At 42.8% G+C, this 9,795-nt stretch overlaps 1 protein-coding gene across 8 annotated transcripts in view; it reads left to right on the top strand.

Moving 5' to 3' along the window:
* The first annotated feature begins 2,297 nt into the window (after positions 1 to 2,297).
* Positions 2,298 to 9,795, top strand: part of TBPL1 (TATA-box binding protein like 1) — a 35,545-nt gene continuing 28,047 nt past the window's right edge. For 2 of the 8 annotated variants that reach the window (XM_053222215.1, XM_053222217.1), the window contains exons 1-2: positions 2,298 to 2,755; positions 9,529 to 9,611. The gene's annotated coding sequence lies outside the window, so the exon portion shown is untranslated. Of the gene's footprint in view, positions 2,761 to 3,372; positions 3,723 to 9,528; positions 9,612 to 9,795 lie in introns of those variants that run through there. The other 6 variants (XM_053222214.1, XM_053222213.1, XM_053222219.1 and 3 more) reach the window with 6 other exon arrangements.

The following is a 9,795-nucleotide window of genomic DNA, read 5'->3' as shown; positions in this document are numbered from 1 at the left end:
TAGTGAAAAGGAATTTCCTGGGACTTCCCTGGCAACTGAATTCATCTTTCTGCAGATCCCAGGACTGGGATGTTGTCTTTGAGACAGCACAGCAGTAGAGGCCTTTTGCAAGGCTAAAGGCTTTCTGGCAATCCCTTAAAATTTATTTGGCTGTCAATGTCATTTAGGGGAAATCCATTAGCTTGTTATCAGAAATCTCATTTAGACCGCAAGCTTTAAATAGGGACTTTGCCCTTCTTGTTTCCATCTCTTGGAAACTGGCCTGGCAACTCTACTCTGTCAATCACCCTAGATCTTAGTTCACTGTCTTTGCCACAGACTTTATCTGAGGGCAGGGAGGGAAGCAGGCTGGGATTGTAAAGCCAGGTTACAGCTTCAGACTGTCCCCTAAGTTGTACCTCACTCAACTGGCACAATGGGAGAAATTATCTTTCAGTTGGTAAGGGGGCACAGCAGAAGATATTTGAGAAGAGCCCCGAGGAATGAGACATCCCTGACTCCATTGTCCTGCTGGGTCTCTGCAATCCTGTTTAGTGTTTTAACCTTATGAGGGATGAAGCGGGGGGGGGGGGGGGGGGGGGGGTCAGAAAATCTAACTGTTTCAATTGGCAGAGTAGATATTATCTGATCACTATCAACACAAGATAACTAACCCACTGGCAGAAAGGACTCCTCTTACCAGCTATATAAGTACCACTTTATTATTGCCCATCTCCTTCTGAGTGGCCCTGCTGAACCAGTCTGTCTCTCTCAGAGCACCAAAGGAGTAAGAAGTAGCCAATATATTCCAATAGCTTGATTAAAAAAAAACAAAAACGAGTTTTCATAAAGCTAGAAGCCTTAGTGGACACAGATATCTGTTGTGAAGGATCACTTCTTGCTTGTTTGTTTTTAGTTATCAACTCAACACAGACAAATGCTTTCATAAATAGAAAACTGCATGCTTAGGGGCCACATTAATGTCAAATTACTAAAAGTTTCAAAATGCTCCTCTCAATGTCTATACCTATTTCATTGCTGATCAGTACAGTTTACAGACTGGCTTTGGTCCATACATCACATTTTAAGGAGCACTTATCTAACAGATAAATCTCACTAGGTTCCCAGCCTAGGTATCAATTTCTGTATTAATGGAGAGTCTTGGTTCAGAACATATACTGTATATTCTAACCTTACCTACCACCTGAATAATGAGTAATATTATAATCTTACCTGGCACCTAAATAATGGAGCACATTCTAAGACCAATGAAGCCCACTGACTCTCTCTCATTGTTTTACATCTTCTGTGGTGAAGTGAATTCCTTGGTCAGAGGAAGGGTGTATGGGCTAATGTGATAGGTCTATGGAGAATGGGACTTGCTTGCAGCAACATACATCCATTTCCTGGATAAGGCACTTGTAGTGAGACAAACTGTCGACTAATCTATGACAAAAGGGAGTCTGAAGTAATTGACTGGCTTCATACCAGGTATCTTGCTGGTCCCCTGAAAGAAAGCTGCCTCATGAAGACCTTAAAATTGGTCACCATTGATGTGAAATTGACTTTTCAGCCTTGGCACTAATCAGGGGATTAAAGCCTTTCCGTTGCCATTTCCTTGGCAAATCAGACCATGTTACACTACAGCTTAAAACCCATCACTTCCCCTAGCACTTGGAAGAAAATCCAAACTCCCTTCTGTCTACAAGGCACTGAAGGTTTAAGGCCTGACTTTGTCTCCAATTTCATCTGATGTCACTCTTTCCCTTGATTAGATCAGGACGCTCCATCCACGCTAATGCTTCGGCATAGCAAACTCTTAGCATATCTTGTTCCCTCTGTCCGGAACACTCTCTGAACATCCCTTCCACTCCCATAGCTTTCAGTTAACAGCTGAAATGTTACCTCCTAAGAGTCATCACCCCATTACTTTCCAGTCAAGCCTCGTTTATTTTCTTCACTTATACCTAACCAAGCTACAATTATTTAATATTATTCGAAAATAAGTTAGTACAAATATTGCAGCAAAATGGAAATTCCATTCATCTACAGAGCTTTTTAAATGCTCAGCTATTTTTTGAATACTTAGAGTAGGAAGCAAAAGATCAAGAGCCATCCTTAGAGACCCAATAGATAATAAAATACCCAAATGGTTGCATACTCCCAAATGCCCTGAAGTCAGCCCTTGCCTTCATTTTCAAACGGATAGTGGCATTATCATTTTTCATCCACGATTCACACCAATCAGAGACCAGATACCCATGACCCCGCCTTGTGGCCTTTTATTAAATCAGAGCTGCCCGTCGGCCTCTTCTGTGGCCAGAGGCTTCTGGCTGCAGCTGAGCTCGGGAGCAGAGGCCCGTGCCAGCCTGAAGAGTGGGACTCCGGGGGCGCCGCGGGGTTCTGCGCTGCCTGGCGCTCCCCAGGCCGTTACCCGAGTCTCGCTCCCGCGGGCAGCGCCTCTCAGGCCACCCCCGAGAGCTCATCGGACCCCAGCGCGGCCGTTCAAACTGGCGAGTGTGCGCCTCTCGGGGTCCCCGGATTCCAGGGCTACTTGGGCGCAGAGCCGTGAAAGAGTCTCAGTCCCCAGGCGCCCAGCTTTCGAGTGACCGCCCTCCTACGGCCGTCGGCCTGAGCCACCGTTTCTCCTGCTGGGCTCCCCAGCCCTAGCCTGCAGCCGCCCTCGCCCCGGTCCATCCTTCTAGGATCTGACTGCGCCGCGTATAAGCCTCTGAAGTGCTCGGGCTCCCAGGCGGAGTCCTGACCGCAAACCCAAGTTGAGTAAGGGATAGGGAAGGGAGAGGCGACAGAAGTGTGACCTAAGCTCCCTGCCTCTATCTGTCTATCTATCCATCCATCCATCCATCCACCCATCCATCCACCCACCCTTCTATCGATCTGTCCATCCATCCTTCCGCTATCATCTCCTGCCGCTGTATTTTAGGACTAGAATTAGAATTCCTTAATGAGAGGTTTATCATGACGTCGTAAATTAACGCGTTTAACTGAAAAAGCGAAAATAGGACTTTTTCAGACAGAAAATGTCTTAGAAAATAAATTTACTTGAGAACTAGTTTTGCTAATTGCGTTAAATGGTGGACCTTGAAGTTGAACGAGCTAACGAGAAAGTTCTAAGGTTTTGACAAAAAAATTAAAGTCCATTTATACTATACTGTATGCCAGGAACAACGAACTCATGTTTAGAGATGAGCTAGAAAGGTACAAAGATCACGCAATTTTTTCAAAACCTTTTTAGGCGGTCCTCCAGCAAAAGAAGTCTAGCCCAGTAGCAGTCCCTGCCCCCAACACCCGGACGTCGCCAAGCCCAAGAGCGGGAGGGGCCTACCTTGGGGGACCAGGAAGGAGGAAGGGAAAGTGGGGAAAGGGGCGGGGGAAAGTGACGGGAGCAGTGAGAGCCGGAAATGAGTGGCTAGCGAGGAGCCCAGGGGCGCCCTGTCCGGCGGCGCTCTAGCCCCCGCGCACTGTCTCTATGTTCCCCCTGCGTCTGGTCTATTTATTGTCGCGGGGAAGAAGCGGCCGCCCAGTACCCGGAACAACAAAGCACGAAAGACGGAGCTCGAGCCTCGGGGGCTCCTAGCAACGGGTCGGGGCGGGAGTTCCATGGAGACTGGGGAGCGCGCCCGCCTCATCATCATCCTTGTCCTCCAGCTTATCCTCCGCGTCCGACGTAACCGGCAGCAGCGCTGCCGCCGCGTTCTCTGCCGCCGCCCCCTCTTCCCACGGTAACCCCGTAGGCGACCCTGGGCGGGGGGAGCGCGGGCGACCGGGCGGCCTGAGCGCCGGGTGCCGGGCATCTGGGCGCCGGGGCTGGCGTGTGCGAGCCGGGCCGTACGGTTGGTGGGGTGTGCGGGGGCGGACGACCCGAGGAGAGGAACTAAGGTGGGAGGAATTGGTCCGGGGGCCGAGGGAGGGTCTACTTCTTAGGAGGACCGGGTGATATTTGGGGAGCTCATCAGGGATAACGGCGTGGGGGGCGGGGCGTCCCTGCCTGCGAGCTTAACCGAGCGGGGTATAGCAGAAGAAAAGAGGTGTTTTATTTTTCCTGTTAGCCACCCCTGGGAAAGACAGAAGGGAGATTCCCCATCCGTTTCTGTGAAGCCCTCACCCTGGAGAAGAAGAATCGTGCAAAGATGCTAGGGGTCCATTGCTTCCCAGAAAACTTCCAGCGGCCTCTGCCGCGGCGGGAATGCTACCAAATAGCATCTTCCCCGGTTACTGGTGCCGGCGATGCCAACAGCCCCGCTTTATTATTATTATTATTATTATTATCATTATTATTACCCAAATTAGGTTTGATGAAGGGTTCGGAACTGAGGAAGATAAAATGAATTGTGGGCAGAGCTAAGCGAGGATCAGAATTGGGATAAGCGCTTAATGATAGCCCGTAAGAGCCCTAAAAGTAATTTAATTGAGAATGACGGTTTTTAAGACTCCTTCAGCCGCGGTGTGCATCTGCGGGCTCTGTCAGTGTGCTCATTGCAATAAGACTCAGACTGCAGCCAGCCAGTTCACATCTGTGAGCTCTCTGGCTGCGTCTGTCACCTGCAGTTGCAAAGCGACACTGGCAGTTAACCAGCGTGGGCTTCTGTATTTAGGGTTAAGAACAGTGCCTTAAAATTGGCTGAAGGTAAAAAAGAGAGAGAAACAAGCCTGGTGTGATTTTTGTGTGAAGAACCAATTACAGAATCCCTGAGAAAATTGAAAAATAGAAATACAAGGAAAAGATTTAGCAGTCGGAGCGTAATCTGCTTGTCTCTTTTAAAGTTTGAGAAAATGGCAGGCCATTCAAATGGAGAAGGGACTTTTATCGCTATCTGGTTTAAAGAATTATTTGCAGTTTGATACCTCCAGGTAAATATTTGTCAGCTTATATGATCTCTGTGCTTTACATCACTATTTAGTGGTTTTATACTTTCCCAAATCATTCCAGGTCAGTAAATGAGGTTTCCCTATGGCATACTGAAATGGCCACATATTCAAGAGAATATCATCTTCATGTCCAGTGAGAATAAAGCTCTCTATATAAAGTTGAGGACAACAATGAAAATAAAACTGATAAATCACAGAAGCAATTATGTCAACCACAGCTTCTGTTTGTCTCAAGCTTTTTTTTCTTTTTTTTTTTTTTTTTGGCTAAGCTGGCTTGTCTTAAGCAAAATGTGTCATCCTTATTCTCAGCCCCCTCTTTTCATACTCTTTGCCTTCAAGATCAGAAACTAATGGTCTGCTAATAAGTGCTCTTGATTGGTTCACTATAGCCAGAATAGCGTTTTTAACACAGGCATTTTCATGGAGTTGGGGTTCAGTATCTCTTGTTAAAGGACTTTCATGGATGTGCAAAGAGGTGGGGAGTTATCTTTAATGGAAAGTATAAACATTGGGAGATTTAGAGTTGCTTAAGATTCTAAGAGGAAAAACCCAAGATTGTCACCTTTAGGTTAATGAATCAAGGATTGTTTAATCTTTTCATAAAGCTCTTCTTCTATGAAGGATATCCTGGGGGAGGACCACACTTGAAGCTGTTGGATGTTGAGTCCCAAGATTTCCATAGTGCACATGAGACTTAAGTGAATTCCCTCAATCACAGGGTTGCCATCACATACTTCACCTAGACCTGTTTGTGGTTCCCTGTCTGTTCCGTGTTTGAGTGGGGGTCAGGCCCTAGCTTCCACCTTTAGTAGCAATCCAATTTCTGTGTTCCCTGCTCTCTACTGTAACATTCCCAGTGTTTGGTGTTGTTTTAGTTCCTGTCCTTATTTAATCATGTAACAGTCCAAATGATTTTTTGGGCTATTTGTATTGTTTGTTTCTTACGGAGTTTTCGGTATACATCCTTGGGCTATATATCCTTTTCATTAATGTTAACTTTGTTGTATTTTCCTTCTTCTGTATCCCTCCCCTTTATTTGTAGAATTGAAGTGGTCATGTCAGATGTTATGTATTCATTCTGTTTGTGCAGAACAGCAGGTGAAGAGCCTCATGCTGGGACTGTATTGAAATAAAGCATGTAAAAAATATTGTCACTTTTCAGAATTAAAAGGTGCTTTACAAGTTCAAGTGGTAGTACTGTAATTATAGACACAGTCACTTTTTTAAAGGTTAAAAGTATTGTAGAGCTCACTGTGTTTTTAATTGAACCTCAGATTTTCATAATTTTTATTCTGAAAACCTTCTTAGTATCAGTCTTTTCTGATCATTTTGCATCTGAATATTTAACCGAAATTACATTTTGCCAAGTTTGAGGGAACAATTTAAGTGATTCCCACAAATTTTTCTTTATGTGGATAATTTTTATATCAAAACTTTTGTGGATATACAGTAGTCCCCTCTTTATCTGTGGTTTTACTTCCTGTGGGTTCGGTTCCCCCTGGTCAGCCAGGGACTGGAAGCAGACAACCTTCCTCTGATGTATGGTCAGAATGTCAGTAGTAGCTTAATATTAGGTTATTAGGTCATAGGGCCTACGTCATTCACCTCATTTCATCTCAGCATATATGCATTTTATCATCTCACATCACAAAAAGAAGGGGGAGTATAGTACAATAAGATATTTTGAGAAAGACCACATTCACATAACTTTTCTTATAGTACATTGTTATAATTGTTCTGTTTTATTACTATTGTTAATCTCTTACTGTGCCTTATTTAGAAATTACGCTTTAACATAGATATGTATGTACAGAGAAAACCATAGTGTATATAGGGTTTGGTATTACCTGCAGTTTCAGGCATCCACTAGGGGTCTTGGAACATATACTCTACAAATGAGGGGACCTACTATATACGTGTATAGAATGTGCAGAATTTGCTCTAAAGTAGAGCAAATACATATGAAATATGCAACCGAATGTTATTGGAGAATGTTATTTCTTATCATGGATGTGGCACATCACTTACAATAAATATTGTATAATCTAGTTGAATGGGTGTCAGCATTGTTTTTAGGCGAAGGAGCCGGTAAGAATCTGGTGATTGATTTCCTTCCGTTGCATCATTGACCACGTGATGAAATTATTATTGCTTTGAAAAGTAAAATTTAAATTGATTTTAGAAGAATTCATAGTAGAATGCTTCCCCCGTGTGTTTAACTGAAGACCTGTAGTGCTTTGAAAATTTAGCTGTGTTGTGACATTTGAATTAAAAAATAAGGATTTCCTGAAACGTACACTCAGATTTGTTACACCTTTTATATGCCTAATGCCGCATCGAGTATGTAAAGCTGGATGAAAGGTGTTTCTCTTCAGGTGCTTTTTGTGCACTTGTAGATAGCAGAGAAATGGACATACCATGAATACCGAAACACGACACACAAATTTGTATTTTAAATCCCTTGTTACACACTGCCCGGTGCTATTGATGTACAGATTTCATCCTGCCTGATAAAATTAGGACTTTCTGGAGGATCAGGACTATGAGTTGCCATCCTATTGTATGCTAATGTCATGCAGGTGTGTGTACATATTTTGAAGATTAACATGTTAATAAAAGGGTATATTTATTTTCTTTGACTTCAGAGGGTAATCTGGTAGATGAGGGGAACCTTTAATTATCTAATCTAATTAGTAATCTAATTCTTGATGCCTACAATTTCGGTTATTTTGTTTTTTTTTTGTTTTTTTGTTTTACTGGCTGCAAATTATAAGCAAAAACTTCTCTAACATGATTGGGGATTTTTTTTTTTTTAAACCAGTTCAAACAGTAAAAATAATGATTTACTGCCTTGAGTAGCTCCAGTATTTGCTCGCATGAATACCACCTTGGGAAATTTCGAAAGGGTGAAAGAGTATATGCGTGTTTGAGGTCTTGCCAGGCTACGTATACAAATTTGACTTTTGTGATACAACCTTTTATTAAGAAGAAAGATACGGAGTGTGTGTGTCTGTGTAGTTGTGGAAAAACCAAGATTCTAGAAATAGGTCATTAGTGAAAAAGAATCAGTTTGTATCAGAAGTTATATTCATCTGGTCTTACCTTGTGATTGGTGATAAAACTCAAAATTTGGCTTCGATGGCTTGTTTTGTATGGGACACCTGCTGCTAGGGATCCCATTAAATGTTAAACACACTAAAGTGAGTTCTGGGACAGTTCGGATGGGCCTTCGTGCAGGAATCAATAATGAAACTGTTTAAAATTTCACGAAAAAAAAACAACACAGCACAAAAGTTTGGCTGGCAACTTCAAGCATGCAGTATTCATTCATCAAGCAAGAGTACTGAAAATCAGATTGTGTACTGAGGACGCTTTTGTCAGGACATGTGTGGATGAGGACTCTTACTGTTTTAATTGTATTTAGCACCATAGAGATCTGCTTATAAACATTGGTCCGTGGTATGTTTTTTTGTTTTGTTTTGTTTTATGTCTGTTTATTTTTGAGCGAGCGAGAGAGAGCAGAGCTTGAGCAGGGAAGGGGCAGAAAGAGAGAGAGGGAGAAACAGAATCGGAAGCAGGCTCCAGGCTCTGAGCTGTCAGCACAGAGCCTGATGCATGACTTGAACCCACAGACTGTGAGATCATGGCCTGAGCTGAAGTTGGATGCTTAACTGGCTGAGGCACCCAGGCGCCCCTGTTTTTGGTTTTTAACTCCCTCGATGAGAACGCATAAAATTTTAAAAGAAGTAAAAATTTGTTTTTGTTAATTAAATAGTTCCAAAGAATCAGGTGCGAGCCTTCTTTTGTTGATAAATTACAGGTATTTTCATTGTGAGGCAGAACAATTTTAGAAAATCAGTTATACTGTTTTCTTAGGATTAGTCTTAATATAGCACTTAAGAGTATGGAATCAGGATACAGGCTGTCTGTGTTCAATACAGTGGCCGTGCTGCTTTTTGATGATATGGCCTGAGTAATTTATTTCACTGCCTTGATTCCCCAGTTGTGTCAACTACAGTATGGGACTAATCCTAGTACGACCCTGTAGGATTGCTGTGAGAATTAAGTGAAAAGCATTTGGAACAATGCTCAGCATAATTAGGTGAAAAAATATTCCCTGATGCTGACAGCAATGGTACTAGGCAGCACATTAAAGGTGAACCAGCTATATAGTTTGTGTCCTTCATATGGAGGCTTTCTGTTAAAGCACTGGAATTCTTGATGTGTGATTACCAACTTAGACTCATCCCTGCTGTTAGGTTCTGGGGGGACGGAAGCACTTTTGTTTTAATTTTGAATTATCACACAGGCATCTGGTTAGCACTTACGGCAGATGGACTAAGTAAAAAGAGACATCTCTGTTTCTTGGGAAAGGAAGGCCAACAAAGACTGATCTGGCACCACGTTGCAGCTATTGAAATGCTATTACCCTGTGGACTTGACCACTTGTTTTGCTGTATGGTGCTTCTGAATAAAAGCAATAGACCCTGATGGTTTTATTTAGCAGAATTCCTCTTTCTTTAGAGGATACTATTTTTGCTTGTATAACCTTAAATGGTGATAAACTTGAAACTTGTTGGTGTCTTTGTCAGGCCATTTAACTTGTGTTTTCTGTTATCACTATAAATGTCCTACATTGTAGCTTTCTTGTAATTTTAGAAGTAGCTGAGACTGCTGCTCTGCTCCAGTAATTCAAGTGACTCAAGGATGACCGCATAGAACTGGAAAATTATTTGTTTATGGTAAGGCTAACACCAGATACCGAGGCTTACCTAATCAGGGGAATAGCTTGATAATTGTAGTTTTGTTTAGGCTGTTATTAAAATGGTTAACTTTTTAAAGTGAAGTACAAATGTTTTAGTTTAGTTAGAAGGACATTTGAAACTGCTGACTAGAAAATAAATGTTTCTGCTTAAATACAGTGAA

Source organism: Acinonyx jubatus, chromosome B2, assembly GCF_027475565.1.
Source record: "Acinonyx jubatus isolate Ajub_Pintada_27869175 chromosome B2, VMU_Ajub_asm_v1.0, whole genome shotgun sequence".
Taxonomy (NCBI): Eukaryota; Metazoa; Chordata; class Mammalia; order Carnivora; family Felidae; genus Acinonyx; species Acinonyx jubatus.
Note: the sequence above shows the minus strand (reverse complement) of the source record. Positions and strands in the feature narration are given on the sequence as shown.